The sequence below is a fragment of the Heterocephalus glaber genome, unplaced genomic scaffold (assembly GCF_053883595.1).
Source record: "Heterocephalus glaber isolate CG9 unplaced genomic scaffold, H.glaber_assembly_v1.0 deba00001569, whole genome shotgun sequence".
NCBI lineage: Eukaryota > Metazoa > Chordata > Mammalia > Rodentia > Bathyergidae > Heterocephalus > Heterocephalus glaber.
Genome location: NW_028258354.1, coordinates 1,281,079 through 1,299,386, shown reverse-complemented (window position 1 = coordinate 1,299,386; position 18,308 = coordinate 1,281,079).

Here is an 18,308-nt window from a genome sequence, read left to right as displayed (position 1 = left end):
GACCAGAAGTAGAACAGAACCGTCTCAACAGATAAGCCATGTACTCCATACTTCCAGCAAAAATGCCTTATATGAATGGAGAAGATACAATGCTTTCTCCCTAAGGTGGGGAACAAGGGCAGATATGCGTACTCTTCATCTGTCCATTAAACTTTGAAACATAGACCCAAACCAAAATAGTCTGGCAATAAAATGACACAGTTAGGATAGGATTGACAAGGTAGAAGTATAATCTTTATATGTAGATGAAATGATCATCTACAGAGAACATACTAAGAAATCTCTAGGAGCCCCTAGAACTTGTATTTGAATTTAGCAGGATTAGAAAACACAAGGTATATATACTAATTCAGGTCTATGTATACTTGGTATAGATGAAGAATTGGATGTTGAAATTTAAAAGTTATGTAGGAGTACAAAGGACCTAGAAAAGTAAAAAGAAAAAGAAAAGAACAGTGTTGGAAGACATTTATTACCTAATTTTAAGACTTCCTCTAAAGCTACAGTAATCAAGGCAGTATTGGTGTGAGGAAAGACATAGAGATCATTGGAATAAAACAGAGAATCTAGAAATAGAACCACACATATATGGAGACCAGTTTGTTCTTGATAGTTAATTGACTGATAGCATTTAAAGTATAATTAGAATGTTACAGTATCAGTTCCTTTAGAATTTGAGCTTTAAATCATCAAGTAAGGATCTCATACTGAGGCAATTTTAGGAATTGGAAAATAGTCACTTTTAGTTAAATCTTCCCAAATTACACTAGGCTATTTCATATGTGTTTAAGAGTAAATAAGAATTAATTATTTTGGAAGTTATTTGAAGCTAAGAGTGATATTGTCGAGCGGGGGGGATTGTGAGTAGAAAGGGGTAGCTTGGAAGTGAGGATTCCAGTTGTGTTCATCATTTTACCCTTTTTTTCTTCGAAGAAGTGTGGCAGAGGCTGCTCGAACCTACTCCCTGAGTTTCCTGAGTGGGTCCATTTAGGTTGATTATAAGAGATAATTGCTAATAGTGTGGGGTTTGGTGATTATTAGGTTTTGAGACCTAAGTCAGCCATTTAATGACCATGAAATCTTGGAAAATTCAGCAATGGACTCCATTTTCCTGTCTGTGAAATGAAAATATTAATTGTGTGTTCTTCACAATAAATATAATTTTTAACTTCTTCATGTGTTATTTTAAATATTAAACAAATTATTCTGTGTGTGTGTGTGTGAGTGTGTGATACTGAGTAATGAATCCAGTGCTTTTACATTGAACTACATCCCCAACTTTTTTACCTTTTATTTTGAGACAGGGTTTGGCTAAGTCACTAAATTGCCTAGACTGGGCTTGTACTTGCAATACTTCTGCTTCACCTCCCTAGAGTGTGGGATTACAGGTTTGCATCATCACATCTAGCTACAAAATTCTTTAAGGTGTTAGCATTATGCCCACTACAGAGCCAATATTATATAAATTCTATTTATTCTTTCTAATTCTTCTTCTGGGCCTTGCTTCCTCTTCCCATATGAGCAGATTTGCCTGCTCTCTTATACTCTCTCTTACTTTATCCCTGGATTTGCCTCTTTTAGTATAACACATTTATGTATTTTAACTTTTCTGCTATCCTCACCATTAATTACAAAATTATAAGGACATCTTGAATTCTACAAAGGCGGTGTTTATTGATGTGTATTCCAACTAAATACAAGTGACTTGTTCTTTTTTAATTTTCCAGTTATAATCTACATTCACATTTTCTGATGTAATTTCCTGCCAAAATTTTAAAATTCAAACATTATTCCTTGGGATATTCGGTTCTCATCTCAGTGATCACAGGTTTCATGTTCTTTTCTGGGCTTGTCTTAGGCCTCTTCTTTGATTACATTGGGATACTTTCTTTTAATTCTCCCTAACAACTAATCTCTCTCATGCTCTATACATATTGCCTTATCTTCTTCTCTTTAATGGTCATACAGGAACAAGAAAGAAAAAAATCTTAACAAAATGCGTGCCAAGTTACTGTAAATAAAGTGATCAATGGCTTAAAAGAGCTATATAAATTAAGACATGCAAAGGACCTTAAAGATCATTTTAGGTAATTTGCTAATTTTTTGAAGATGAAAAATCAGAGTCAGCAGTCAAATCCTTGTTAGGAACAAAGGTAAATAAAGATTCTAAGTTCCTAAATCCTCATACCTCTTTCCGTATCATGTTAGAAAAAAATATGTAGGAATGTTTTTCCTGATTTTTGAGTTTTCACTCACCAGTTCCAAAGTTTGTCACTTCTATTGTGTTTCTTTGTCTACCAGAAGTATCCAGTCTGCTCCTGCTTTTTCTTTAGTCTCTACTTTTGGAACACTTACCATTAATACTGAGGTCTAGAAAACAAATTCACTTAATGACTTAGAGTCTAATAACTGCATTTGTGCTTCTCACCCCAGGCATCTTGATGTACATTGGCACACTTCTCACCTCAGGCTTTTATGTAAATTTCTAATGAGGAATTTAAGAGAATAACAATATTTTAATGAGAGACAATAGACCTATATTAATAATTTTTATATTAATAACATATAATAGATAATACTATTAATTTAATATTATTATATTGGTTCCACCATGCCCAGCCCATAGGAAGGGGCTTCTGGGCAGCCATTCCACTATTCCCAGCCCAGAGGAAGGGGCTTCTGGCCAGCTGGTCCACCACTCCCAGTGCAGAGGAGGTGAGCTATGTGGGTGCCAACAGCAACACCCCCCACCCCACTGAAATGAGAAGACATGTAAACAAGTCTCAAAACCAGACTTCCAGATCACCTACAGCAACCCCAAAGGGAAATGAGAAGGAACACTCTGATACTCAACCACCTGGACTCCCTGGACTGGCAAGAAAAGAGGATCTGGAAAAAATGAAATCAGAAATAATTTCTCAGATAACAGCAGAGATTGTGCCCATAGTGCAAGACATGATTAATAAATCTAGAGAGGACACAGATTAAAAAAATAGAGGAATTGAGGAATATGATAGAATCTGAACACAGGAAACAAATGGAATCTATAAAACAGATAAAAACAGATTTCCAGGAGACTAAAAACTCCATTGAAAGTCTACACATCTGAATGAGCCAATGTGAGGACAGAATTTCAGATACAGAAGATACGATCGCAAATAGTGACCAGGAAAAGAAAAATTGCTTCAAAATTATAAGGGACCATGAGAAATCAATCCAGAAGCTGCTAGACAATGCTAGAAGAATGACATAAGAGTGATTGGAGTCTATGAAGAAACAGGAGAGAGTGCAGATGACATAAAAAAAAACTGTTCAAAGAAGTGATGGCAGAAAACTTCCCAAGCAGGGGAAAAGAACTTGGCATACAGAGAAGTGAGGCTTATAGGACTCCAACTAGCCTTGATCAAAAAAATCTACACATAGGCATATAATTGTTAAATTTCCAGAAACCCAACAGAAGAACAAATTTCTACAAGCAGTTAGAGAAAAGAATCAAATCACATACAAAAGAAAACAGATCAGAATCACAGCAGACTTCTCAACACAAACCCTCAAGGCAAGAAGAGCTTAGAGTGATGTATTTCAAGCCCTAAAGGAAAACAGCCTCCAACCTAGATTGATGTACCCTGCAAAACTATCTTTCAAAATGGATGGAGAAATAAGATACTTTCATGACAAAGAGCACCTTAGGAACTTCGTGAATACCAAACCAGCACTCCAAAAAAATTTTAGACAATATCCTAGGAAAAGAAAACTAGGATCACAACCCCAAGAACTCCAGAAAAATGAATCCATCTGGCATGAGAAGAAATTAAATGCCAAGGGGGAAAATCCAACAAAAAAAATGTCATGACAATGATAAATCAACACGTATCAGTTATAACCATCAATGTTAATGGTCTCAATTCACCAAAAGAAATAGAGTGGAAGAATGGGTCAAGAAGAAAAATCCAACAATATGCTGCATAAAAGAAACATACTTAATTCAAAAAGAAACTCATAGCCTGAAAGTTAAAGGGTGGAAAACAATATGCCATGTGACAGGAACCTGAAAAAAAGCAGGAGTAGCTATCCTCTTTGCAGATCAAGTGAATTTCAAACCAACACTGATTAAGAGAGACAATGAAGAACACTACATCATTGTTAAGGGAACAATCCAACAGGAAGAGACGACAATCAAATATATATGCACCAAACACTAGTGTGCCCAACTATATAAAACAAATGCTAATGGACATGAAAAATCATATATGCATAAATACAATTGTACTGGGGGACCTCAATACTCCACTGTCACAAGTAGGTAGATCAACTAGACAAAAAATAAGTAATGAAATACTAGAACTCAATCGACCTGTTGAACAAATGAACTTAACAGATGTTTACAGAGTCTTCCACCCCACAAATTCAGAATGCACATTCTTCTCAGCTGCGCATGGGTCATTTTCCACAATAGACCACATACTCGCTCATAGAATGGGTTTAAGTAAGTGCAAAAGAATTGAAGTTATTCCTTGTATATTATCAGACAATAGTGCAATAAAATTTGAGATCCATAGCAAAAGAAACTGCAAAAATTTCATAAACCCATGGAAATTGAACAGCACACTTCTGAATAACCAATGGGTCACAGAGGAAATTAAAGAAGAAATCAGACAGTTTCTTCAAATAAGTGACAATGACAATACATCATATTGTAATCTATGGGACACAATGAAAGCAGTCTCTGAGGGAAATTCATAGCAGTGAATATGCATATTAGGAAAACAGAGCGAGCCCAATTAAACAACCTGATGCTGAAACTCAAATCTTCTAGAAAAAGAAGAGGACAAACTCAAAGCTCATACAAGGGAGGAAATTATAAAGATCAGAGGAGAAAACAATGCAATGGAGACTAAGAGAATGATACCAAAAAATCAATGAAGTCAAGAGTTGTTTCTTTGAAAGAACAAAAATATTGACAAACCCTTAGCCAACCTTATCAGGAAAAGGAAAGACAAGGCCCAAATCCATGCAATTAGGAGTGAAAAGGGTGAAATTACAATGGACCCAGAAGAAATACAGAGGATCATCAATACATACTTTGAGAACCTATACACCAATAAGATGGAAAACACAGAAGAAATGGACAGATTCCTAGATAAGTATGAATAACCAAAGTTGAACAGAGATGGCCTAAAATTTCTAAACAACCCAATCAATGAAATTGAAAACAATCATAAACTTACCAACTAAGAAAAGCCCAAGTCCTGATGGCTTCACTGCTGAATTCTACAAGACATTTAGAGAGGAACTACTGCAACTAATGTTTAAAATCTTCAATGAAATTGAAAAGGAAGGAATACTCCCAAATTCATTCCTGGAAGCAAGCATCACCTTGATCCCCAAAGCAGAGAAAGACCCAACTGAAAAAGAGAACTATAGGCCAATCTCACTAATGAACATAGATACAAAAATCCTTAATAAGATAATGGCAAACAGAACGCAGAAGATCATCAAGAAGATCATACACCCTGATCAACTGGGATTCATCCCAGGGATGCAGGAATGGTTCAATATATGCAAATCAATCAGCATGATACACTATATCAGTAGAGCCAAGGACAAAAATCATGTGATTATCTCCATAGATGCAGAAAAAGTATTTGAAAAAATCCAACAAGCATTTATGATAAACACCCTACACAAAATTGGAATTGATGGTCTCTACCTCAATCTGATAAAAGCCATCTATGAAAAACAAACATCCAATATCATACTAAATGGTCAAAAACTGAAATCCTTCACACTGAAATCAGGAACAAGACAAGGATGTCCACTATCACCACTCTTGTTCAATATAATTTTGGAAACATTAGCCATTGTAATTAGAGAAGAGAAAGAAATAAAAGGAATAAAGATAGGAAATGAAGAAGTCAAATTGTCATTATCTGCAGATAACATGATACTCTATACAGAAGACACCAAGAACTTCAGTGAAAGTCTTCTAGACTTAATAACCAAATTCAGTAGAGTAGCTGGATACAAGGTCAACACACAAAAAATCTGTAGCTTTCCTCTACAGGAACAATAGTCTTTCTGAGAAAGAAATAGGGCAAATAATTCCTTTCACGATTGCATCTGAAAAACTGAAATATCTAGTAATCAATCTAAGGAAAGAAGTCAAGGACCTCTTCTCTGAAAACTACAGCACTCTGAAAAGGGAGATTGAAGATGATATCAGAGAATGGAAAGACATCCCATGCTGCAGGTTAGGAAGGATCAATATAGTGAAAATGGCCATATTTCCAAAACTTCTATATAGATTCAATGCAATCCCAATTGAAATCCCAGCAGCATACTTCATGGACCTTGAGAAAACAATCCAAAAATTCATTTGGAACAAGAAGTGAACCAGAACAGCAAAAGCAATTCTAGGCAACAGAGACATGGCAGGGGATATCACAATCCCCAACTTGAAACTATACTACAAAGCTACTGTGATAAAAACAGCATGGTACTGGCAAAGAAACAGACCTGAGGAACAGTGGAACAGATTAGAAGATGCAGAAACAACTCCAGACATACTCAGCCATCTCATCTTTGATAAAGGAGCCAAACATCCTCACTGGAGGGAAGATAGGCTCTCTAATAAATGGTGCTGGAAAAGCTGGGTTTCAACTTGCCAAAGATTAAAACTAGACCTATATCTCTCACCATGCACTAAACTAAAATCAAAATGAATCAAAGATCTAAATATTAAAAGAGAAACCCTGAACTGGCTAGAACAGAGATTAGGTAGAACTTTTGAAGACATCGGTGTAGGAAAAGATTTTTTGAACAAAACGTCAGTTGCCTGTGAACTAGCACAAACAATCAACAAGTGGGATCTCTTCTCCTTAAAAAGCTTCTGCACAGCAAGAGAAACCACCAACAGTGTGAAGAGACAACCCACAATGTGGGAAAAAAATCTTCACCTATTATTTGTCAGACAAAGGCCTACCATCTAGAATCTATAAAGAACTTAAGAAGATCAGAGCTCCCAAATTTAAAGACCCAATCTGAAAATGGGCATCTGAAATGAACAGGTATTTCTCAGACAAAGTAGAAATAGCAAGTAAATACATGAAAAAATGTTCAACATCACTGGTCATTCGAGAGATGCAAATGAAAACAATGCTGAGATTCCACCTCACTCCAGAAAGAATGGCTGCTATCATGAAATCAACCAATAACAAATGCTGGTGGGGCTGTGGGGAAAGAGGAACACTGCTCCACTGCTGGTGGGAGTGAAAACTGGTTCCACCACTGTAAAAATCAGTATGGAGATACCTCAATGAACTAGGACTGGAAGTCCTATTTGTCCCAGCTATTCCCCTGCTGGGTATCTTCCCCAAAGAATTAAAAGTGTCATACCACAGTGATATATGTGTACCCGTGTTCATAGCAGCACAATTTGTAATAGCTAAAACTTGGAAGCAGCCCAAATGCCCATCAACTGGAGAGTGGATAAAGAAAATGTGTTTTTTTTTATTAAAATGGAGTATTACTCAGCCATAAAAAATGAGAAATTAGAGACATTCATAGATAAATGGATGCACATTGAGGTGATTCTCTTAAGCAAAATAAACAGGACACACGTGTAAATACCAAATCATTTCTGTAGTGTGAGAAACTGAAAGTGTAAATAAGGACTAAAAGGTATCATAGATAATGTGAAATAGGAAGAAAAGGGGCAAAGGGGAAGGGGAAGTGGGAAGGGTAGGGGAAAGGAAAGAAGGGATTGAAATTAATATAAGAAAATGAAAAAATGGAAACAAAGTTTTTAAATAGGGAGGGATAGAGTTTTGAAGGGAGGGGAGTGGAAAGGCAAAAAATAAGAACCAAGAGATATTATGTAAAGGTTCAAACTTCCAATGATGAATGTCATTATATTGTATACCTAAAATGTACCTATAAAATAATATTTGAAAAACAAACGTACAAAAAATATCACTATATTAATATAAGCAACACAATATATTAACAATAATTATATTGTATTGCATGTAATATTACTTTAATAATGTCAATGATATTGGTGTATTCAATTTAATTAACATATACCTAAGAAATGGCAGTGATAGTAACTTTTAGAAGGTAGATGCCATGTTAAATAGTTATATTACCTCATTTAATTCTCAAAGCAACTATCTAAGACTACTTATAGTTTAATCCTTATTTTATGGATTAGGAAACCAAGGCCCAGAAATATTAGAACTCTCACCTGAGGTCACTGCTTAGGATATGATAAAGCAAGAATATGAATCCAAGCAGTCTGACTACAGAAACTCAACTCACAGCCACTACAGAACATGGACTACTCAGCTATTCATTTGACTAATGGATTTTGCCTCTTTAGCTTTTTAGAAAATGATGGACATCCTCTTTGCAGCATTATCTGTCAAGTAAACTTTAGGAACTACATGAGCTATTGTCCAGGGCTTCTTTCTGAGTTAAGGATATTTGCAGAGAGATGGTTGTTCTTCAATAATAATTACATTTTTAGCAGCTGAAATGTTTCCCACTCACTTTCTCTAGGGTTCTCAATTTCTCTTGTTACTGGGATAGAACAGAATTTTTTCAGGATTCCTCAATTATTTTTTCATATGAATGATTTTCCCTTGTCTATTTCAACAGATTTCCCTCCATAATCTTGAAATGTGTTTTCTCTGAGACTGGGGAAGCGCAGTCCTTTCCTTTCTGCCAAAGATGTGTCCACTTCCAACATATACTCAGAGGACCTCTGACCTGGAATCTGACTTGAGTGTGTAAAAATGTTTGGAGCAATAGCTGCTTTTTGGATACTGTGGAACTACTCAGGAAATGATCACACTGGACCAAATGTTGAAATTGCAAAGTATCCCTACTATCCTTGTCTTCTGATCCAGGGTCCAGCTGCCCCCATGTAGTATTCACCAAGGTCCTCAACCTGGCTTAAGCTCTGTGTTCCCATAATATTCTAAGATGTTTTTGAAAAAATCATCATCTGTTAGTGTCCTAGTCTCACCTGGAACACCACAGGTAAACTTGTGCAGGAAAGCATATGGAAGTTCAGATTTGTGGTACTGCTCATTAAATAGAATTATCTTTATGGAAGATATTCAAGTTGTGTAGCAAAAAATAAACATTAATGAGATATTTTTGCTGGATTGAGAGAATAGGAACCTTTTCCAGGGTCTTATACAAGGGAAACTATATTCTCTTCCTAAAAATGTCCTGTCCTGTACTTGAGACTACTCCCAAGAACAACCTTTCTAAAGTCTTATTAGAATTCAAATGTCACTTGTTATAGAATAGAGCAACATATTGATTTCCATTTAGTTATTCCCATGAAGAAACATTGTTTATAGTTATTTAGAAGCTGGGTTTTCAAATACATAAATTAAGGCGTTTTGTCCTGTAACTTTGAACTACTTGGGTTCTCCAGGGTGAGCAATTAGCATGACTAAGTAAATCATACTCACCATTCAGATTGCAGTTCACAGTGTTTATGGGCAATTTAATCACAAGGATTCATAGAGTATCTCAGAGGAGCAGGAGTTTGTTAGTTATGATGTTAGCACAGTACTTCTCATGCATCTATGCACTTGCTCTCACTGGGAAGTTTTTCATTGGGCAGAGGTCTCTTAGGTTCCCATTGTCCAACTTCCCAAGACTTCCAATATCCTTTATTTTTAACAAGTCTTTTAAGGACACCATAAGTCAGATATTTTCTGAGTTTAAGTCTGGGAAAAACGCTCATTCTGGGTTTCTTTCTTGTTCCTTTTTTTCCCCCTTAGTGCTGGGAGTTGGATCCAGGGCCTTAAGCATGCTAGGTAAGCACTCTATCACAGAGCTATATCCATACTCCTATATTCTGTAGAATTGCAGTAATTTGGGGCCGTTGTGATGGTGAGACACTCACTTTGATTTGGGCAACATTGGTATTTTGACTTCTCTATAGAAAGTCAGGTTTCCCTGTGAGCTCTTTTTTTTATTTTTCTGGCACTGGGATTGAACTCAGGACCTTGAGCTTACAAGGCAGGTGCGGTGCCACTGAGCTAAATCCCCAGCCCTTCCCTGTGATTTCTATATTAATGAGAATGGTATAAATTATATCTCTCTTGTCCTCAATAGGTATTTAAGGATTAATCAAACAGACGCCCCTTTGGGATACTAGGTTCAAAAGTCACTAATTAACCTATTGTGTAATGAAATTTGTGAGGAAAATGTTAAATGGTTATCAATTAAGATGGTGTCCTTGGAGAAGGGGTGATATAATAGGTCACATGGCAAACAATGTGTCAGATGACAATGCACAAGTGTGGCTTCTTTTCCTTTGACTTCTCATTGCTTGAGGGATTGCTTCTTTAGTCTAGTTCATAGAAGTCTCTCAGGGATGCCCTGGGAGATGCTGGATATGTGTGGATGCACACATTGACCTTAGGCAAAACAGCTTCCCCTTGGTTCTGGGGGTTCCTTAGCCTGATATATGTTTTGTACAACTGTATGACTCATTATTATAAATAATCTAAGGATCAAACACTTTCTCATTCATCTTTCATAATAACCTTTTATTTCCTAACTTATTTCTTGGGCAAAAGCCAACAGAGCCAATTAATTTGGATCTACTTGGACACTTTAAGATTAACTTTCATGCATCGCTTATTAAGAGTTTTTATGAATGAGTATTAAATTGTATTAAAAATTATATGTAGTAAAGTAGCATATTTAGTAAAAATTTTAGTATATCTAGTAAATATAGAATTTTTTCTTTGTCTATGAGTAAGTGATGTTCATAGGTTAATACTAAACCACCTTTGTGTCTCTGACATAAACTCAAATTTGGTTATCATTTTAAAAAACGGAAACAAAGGTCAATTATAATTTGCTAATGCTTTATTTAGAATTTGGTATATCAGCCCCTATGTTGGATTGTCTTTCAGTTTTCTTTTTTCTTTCAAAACCTTCTTCCTTCCTGTGCTAGGAATTGAACTCAGGTCTTCACACATGCTAGGCAAGGGCTCTACCACTGAGCTACACCCTCAAGTTCTCAGTTTTTGTTTCTTTTTTGTACTGATGATAAATGGTGTTAAACTGAGACCAAATTTATTACAATAAAAGACACATTGCCATTAATTCCTTTTGAAATACTCTCCTTCACTTTGAAGACACTTATCCCATCATTCTTGCCACTTTCTAAAGCAACTCTGAAAGTCCTCTTTTGTGAGAGTCTTTAGGAGGTGCTATGAAAATTATGGTGAATGTTGCTGCCTAGAGTCCTCCAGTGGAAAAGCAAGCCAGTAAAAACATTATGGTGTGTCCTTATTCACCTTATTCCCCAGATCTGGCACCTTAAAACTTCTGGCTCTTCCCCAAAGTCAAAATGGGCATGAAAGGTAAACATTTTGAAATGATACCGGACATCAAAACAGCCACAACAAAGCAACTAAAAACACATAGAAAGAGCTTCCAGACTGCTTTAGAAAGTGGCAAGAACTTTCTAAAGAACTTTTTTTGACAAGTGCATTAAACTGTCCATTTTTAATTGGGTGCTTTACTTTGAGGGGGTGTCTATTTTTGTTATTGATATAGTCTATATATTAGTCCTCTTCCAAAGAGAAGATAATAAACCCCCCTCCCCCATTTTGTAGGTTGTCTCTTTACTCTGTTGGCTGTTTCCTTTGCTGTGCAGGCGAATTTAAATTTGATATGGTCTCATGTGTTGATTCTTGGTATTATTTCTTGTGCAATTCAGGTTTTGTTCAGAAAGCCCTTGCTAGGCATACATCTTAAAAGAGTTTTTCCTGTTTTATTTTCCAGCAGGTTAAATATTTTTGTTTTAATATCCAGCTCTTTGATCTATTTTGATTTGTCAGGTGAGAGGTATGGATCCCAGGTCATTCCTCTGCATATGGAAAACCAGTTTCCCCTGCATCATATGTAAAAAATATGTCTTTTTCCCAGAGTACATTTTTGGCTCTTTTGTCAATAATTAAATGGCGGAAAGTGCATGGGATTGTTTATACATCTTCAGTTCTATTCCATTGGTCAGTGTATCTATTTTTTGTGCCAGTACCATGCTTTAAAAAAAATTACTGTTGCTTTGTAGTATCACTTGAAATACAGGATTATAAAGCTTTCTGGTTTGCTCTTGTTGCTCAAGATTGTTTTGGCTGTTCTGGGTCTCTGTCTCATATAAATTTTAGGATTGCCTCTTTTTAGTTCTGTGATGAATACTGTTGGTATATTGCTTGGAATTTCATGTAAGCTATATATAATTTTTGTTAATATGGCCATTTTGACAATACTGGTTTTGCCTGTCCATATTCTGATGTCCTCTTCAATTCATTTTCTAGAGTATATTCATTTTATAGAGAAGTCTTTCACTTCCTTAGATAGGTTAATTCTTAGTTATTTAATTTTTTTGAAGCTACCCTGAATGGAATTGTTTTCCTGATCTCTTTCTCATTAGGTTCATTGTTGGTGTATAGGAACACTATTGATTTTTTAATGTATTTATTTTGTATCCTGCCATTTTGCTGAATTTGTTCATCAGTTCTAAGAGTCTTCTGTTGGAGATTTGATATTTTTTATGTCAAAGATCATGTCATCTACAAACAAGTATAGCTTGACTTCAAGGAGAAATGAATTTCAGATTTTCCCATTGAGTTATCTGACTACATGAAAGCCTTTCATGCCATGTGAGCCAGTGTGCGTAGCTACCCCTTTGCAAGTTTGGTTCAATTATCAGGTAAAACACTTGATTATTTCCTGATTGTCTGGAAAGACTGACAAATATATAATAGATTAGTGTTTTGTAGGGTTTGTCACTGTCCTTTTGTTGGTTTTTCTACCTTAGGGCAATTTATTTATAATAATACCTCAGTAGTTACATGAGGGAAAGTAGTGTGTGCTCTCATGGATGCCAAGTGATGGAGGGAGTTTGTAGAAGTTGATGAATGATACATATGATAGATAAAGAGAAAGTATCTTTTAGATTGAGGAGACTGCATTGCAAAGACCTAGTGAGAGACTTCATGTGACTGAACTAAACTTAGGAGAGGTATTAAGAGAGGACAGTAGGGGGATATTTGAGACCAGGTTTCTAAAGTTCTGGAATGCTATTTTAAGGAGCTTTGACTTTAATCCGTCCTCAGTAGGCAGTCATTAAAGACTTTTTTTGGTGGTAGAGGAGGAATGTGAAGAAAAGAACTCATATTCCCTTTTGAAAGATTATTTTGGAAGGGGTATGCTTGGATTTAAGAAATAAGAGTTTGAAAGGAGACAGAAAGAACAATTTGGAGAAATGATAAAAAAGCACAGTACTGATTTTCCAAATTATCTCCTTGAGTTAAAGGTGGTGTACTTCCAGTCATCTAGACTTAAACTCTATGAGTGACTAAGACTTCAAATTATTAATCAGTCAGGAAATATCACTGAGTATTTATAACTTGTATATCTGCCTTAGGTAATCTTTTGCCCAAATACAAAGATTTATTCAAAGGGTTTTGAAGCACAATCCCCAACCCCCACTTTTTGATCCTGTTCCCTTGGATGACATGCTCTCTGCATATTTGTTATCTTTTCTAAATCTCTTCTTGGTCTAAGGAAAATTCTGCTCCTTCACAGAATCTTCCAGAATAGGAAGCAGTATTGAGTTCTGATCATGTGTATGGATCCAGTTACTTGGGTTCAAGCCTCAGTTTTTCCACCTATTAGTTGTGTGATCTAGGTTCTGTGTCTCAGTTACATTGTCTACAGTATAAGAATGATAATAGTGTGTTATTATTAATTATTAACAAAATATGTTGATAATAATAATATATAACTCATAAAATATTTAGTGGTTCTATTTTTGCCATATGTATTATTTAGAATAATTTCTAGAACATAGTAAATAGCATACATGCTTTTATTATTTCAATTGTCTACAGGAATTTCTCTTCTGAATTGAAAATATTCATGGTGTTTGCCATTCTCCTGGTATTTCACTATTGTTGTCTTGTGTGGTGTCTTTTAGTGTTAACCCTTCATGGTTGCATATCTTATATATTATTTTATTGCTCTGAGGAAGATTTATTTTTTTATGTTTTCATACTACATCACAAAAAGCTGAACAATCATTCAAATACTTAGTAAACTGTGAAAAAATGTGTTGAAGGCCAGAGACTTTCTAGGGGCCTGTTGCCAAGAGAAATGATTATCAAAGCAATAAATACATTAGCTTTTTGGAGATTTTGTAATATTTGAAGTGGCACATTTTTTTCTTCTTCAGAACAGCCTTTTTGGGATCAATTTGCTAATAAATAGTATGTTCCTGGAAGGGGGGGGTCCTCGGTACTAGGGACATATAAAAATCTTTTGTTGCCATTTTCAAAAACAAAAGTTGAATAGATATTTAAGAAAACTCATCCCAGAGAGACTGGTGAGGAAGCTGCAATGGGAGACTCAAACACAGGTCATCAGCAGGCTAAAGAGAAGAGCACCAGAGATGGAATAGTGGGATTGAACACCATCTATACATCTGGTGGCCTACAAACAGATATTTAAGTTTTCTTTCAAATGTATCATTTAGGTTACCACAGATGTTTTTCATCATGGAGAAAGCAGTGGTCATTTAGGTAGAAGATTGCATTTATTTTTAGTAGACCTTTTTTTGTTAAATAAAAAGAACATTTTATATTGCAGAACAGCTGAGAAGATAATACAAAGGATGTTCAATCTCCTATGTTCAGTTTCCCTTATTATTAAAATCTTACAGTACTGTGATGCATTAGTGAACCAACATTGTCACATGATTATTAAATAAAACTCATAGTTTCTTCAGGTTTTTTTAAAAAATTCTTTTATTGATACATTATAGGTATAAAATACATTTACATTTCTCATTGGGAACTTGTACTTTTACATGATAAATCTTGGTCCTTATTTTTTTCCCCATTCCCTGCCCTCTCTTCACTTCTCCACCCTTCCCTATTTACAAAGACTTTGTTTCCATTTTTTCCATTTCTCATAATTTTTCCTTTCTCTTCTTTCCTCCCCCCCCCCCACTTCCCCTATCCCTTTGGACCTTTTCTTCCTATTTTGCATTATCAATTATTCATTTTAATCATTGGTACATTTTAGGTATACAATATAATGACATTCATCATTGGAAATTTGCAACTTTACAAAATCTCTCTTCTCTCTCATTTTTCCGCCTTCCCCTGCCCTCACTTCAACAACTCCATACCTCCCCATTTATGAAGATTTTGTTAGAATTTTTCAGTTTTCTCAATTGAACTCCATTCTCTTCTTTCTTTTTCCCTACCCTCCCACTTCCCCTTCCCCTTTGCCCCTTTTCTTCCTATTTCAGATTATCTATGATACTTTTTAGTCCTTATTTACACTTTCAGTTTCTCACACTAGAGAAACTATTTGGTATTTACACATGTGTGCCCTATTTATTTCACTTAAGAGTATCGCCTCAATGTGCATCCACTTAGCTATAAATGTCTCTAGTTTCTCATTTTTTATGGCTGGGTAGTGCTCCATTTTAATAAAAACACCCCCCATTTTCTTTATCCACTCTCCAGTTGATGGGCATTTGGGCTGTTTCCAAGTTTTAGCTATTACACATTGTGCTGCTGTGAACATGGGTGCACATATATCACTGCGGTATGACTCTTTTAATTCTTTGGGGAAGATACCCAGCAGGGGAATAGCTGGGTCAAATGGGACTTCCAGTCCTAGTTCATTGAGGTATCTCCATACTGATTTTCACAGTGGTGGAACCAGTTTTCACTCCCACCAGCAGTGGAGCAAGGTTCCTCTTTCCCCACAGCCTTGCAAGCATTTGTTACTGGTTGATTTCATGATAGCAGCCATTCTTTCCAGAGTGAGGTGGAATCTCAGCATTGTTTTCATTTGCATCTCTCGAATGACCAGTGATGTTGAATATTTTTTCATATGTTTACTTGCTATTTCTACTTTGTCTGAGAAATACCTGTTCATTTCAGATGCTCATTTTCAGATTGGGTCTTTAAATTTGGGAGGTCTGATCTTTTAAAGTTCTTTATAGATTCGAGATAGTAGACCTTTGTCTGACAAACAATAGGTGAAGATTTTTTCCCAAATTGTGGGTTGTCTCTTCACATTGTTGGTGGTTTCTTTTGTTGTGCAGAACCTTTTCAATGAGAAGAGATCCCACTTGTAGAATGTTTGTGCTAGTTCAGGGGCAACTGAGGTTTTGTTCATTAAATCTTTTCCTACACCAATGTCTTCAAGAGTTCTACCTAACCCCTGTTCTAACTGGTTCAGCGTTTCTCTTTTAATATTTAGATCTTTAATCCATTTCGATTTTAGTTTAGTGCATGATGAGAGATATAGGTCTAGTTTTAATCTTTGACAAGTTGAAACTCAATTTATTTTTTTTTGGTACCAGGGATCGAACTCGGGTCCTTGCACTTGCACAGCAGGTGGAAAAACCACTGAGCTAAATCCTGGTCCTGAAACCCAATTTTTACAGCACCATTTATTAAAGAGACTATCTTTCCTCCAGTGAGGGTGATTGGCTCCTTTATTGAAGATGAGATGGCTGAGTGTGTCTGGAGTTGTTTCTGCATCTTCTAATCTGTTCCACTGTTCCTCAGGTCTGTTTCTTTGCCAGTACCGTGCAGTTTTTATTGTAGTAGCTTTGTAGTACAGATTCAAGTTGGGAATTGTGATATTCCCTGCCATGTCACTTTGCCTAGAATTGCTTTTGCTATTCTGGGTCTCTTCTTCTTCTAAATGAATTTTGGATTGTTTTCTCAAGGTCCATGAAGTATGCCGCTGGGATTTCAATTGGAATTGCATTGAATCTATACAGCAGTTTTGGAAGTATGGCATTTTCACTATATTGATCCTTCCTACCCAGGAGCATGGAATGCCTTTCTGTTTTCTGATATCATCTTCAATCTCACTTTTCAGAGTGCTATAATTTTCAGAGACAAGGTCTTTGATTTCTTTCATTAGGTTGATTCCTAGGTATTTCAGTTTTTTGGATGCTATTGTGAAAGGAATTATTTGCCATATTTCTGCCTCAGTGAGTCTGTTGTTCGTGTAGGGGAAATCTATTAATTTTTGTGTGTTGACCTTGTATCTAGCTACTTGACTGAATTTGGTTATTAAGTCTAGAAGACTTTTGGTGGAATTCTTGGGGTTTTCTATATAGATTATCATGTCATCTGCAAATAATGACAGGTTGACTTCTTTATTTCCTATTTTTATTCCTTTTATTCCTTTCTCATGTCTAATTGTTGTGGCTAATGTTCCAAAACTACATTGAAGAAGAGTGGTGACAGTGGACATCCTTGTCTTGTTCCTGATTTCAGTTTTTGACCATTTAGTGTACTGACTGTTGGTTTTTCATAGATGGCTTTTATCAGATTGAGGTAGAGACCGTCTATTCCAATTTGTGTAGGGTGTTTATCATAAATGCATGTTGGATTTTGTCAAATGCTTTTTCTGAATCTATGGAGATAATCATATAGTTTTTGTCCTTAGGTCTATTGATATAGTGTATTACATTGATTGATTTGCATATGTTGAACCATCCCTGTATCCCTGGGATGAATCCCACTTGATCAGGATGTATGATCTTCTTGATGATCTTCTGTATTCTATTTGCCAGTAACTTATCAAGGATTTTTGTATCTATGTTCATTAGTGAGATTGGCCTATAGTTCTCTTTTTTGGTTGGGTCTTTCCCTGCTTTGAGAATCAAGGTGATGCTTTCTTTCCGGAAGGAATTTGGGAGTATTGCTTCCTTTTCAATTTCATTGAAGAGTTTAAACAGTAGTGGCAGTAGTTCCTCTCTAAATGTCTTGTAGAATTCAGCAATAAAGCCATCAGGACATGGGCTTTTCTTAGTTGTTAAGCTTTTAATTACATTTTCAATTTCATTGCTTGATATTGGGTTGTTTAGAATTTTTAGGTCTTCTTTGTTCAACTTTGGTAATTCATATGTATCTAGGAATCTCTATTTCTTCTGTGTTTTCCATCTTATTGCCATATAGGTTCAGGAAGTAGGTATTGATGATTCTCTGGATTTCTGCTGGGTCTGTTGTAATTTCACCCTTTTCACTCCTAATTGCATGGATTTGGGCCTTTTCTTTCCTTTTTCTGACAAGGTTGGCTGAGGGTTTGTCAATTTTGTTGATTGTTTTGAAGAACCAACTTTTGGCTTCATTAATTTTTTTGTTCCATTCTCTTAGTCTCCATTGATTTCTGCTCTGATCTTTATAATTTCCTCCCTTGTATGAGCTTTGGGTTTGTCCTGCTCT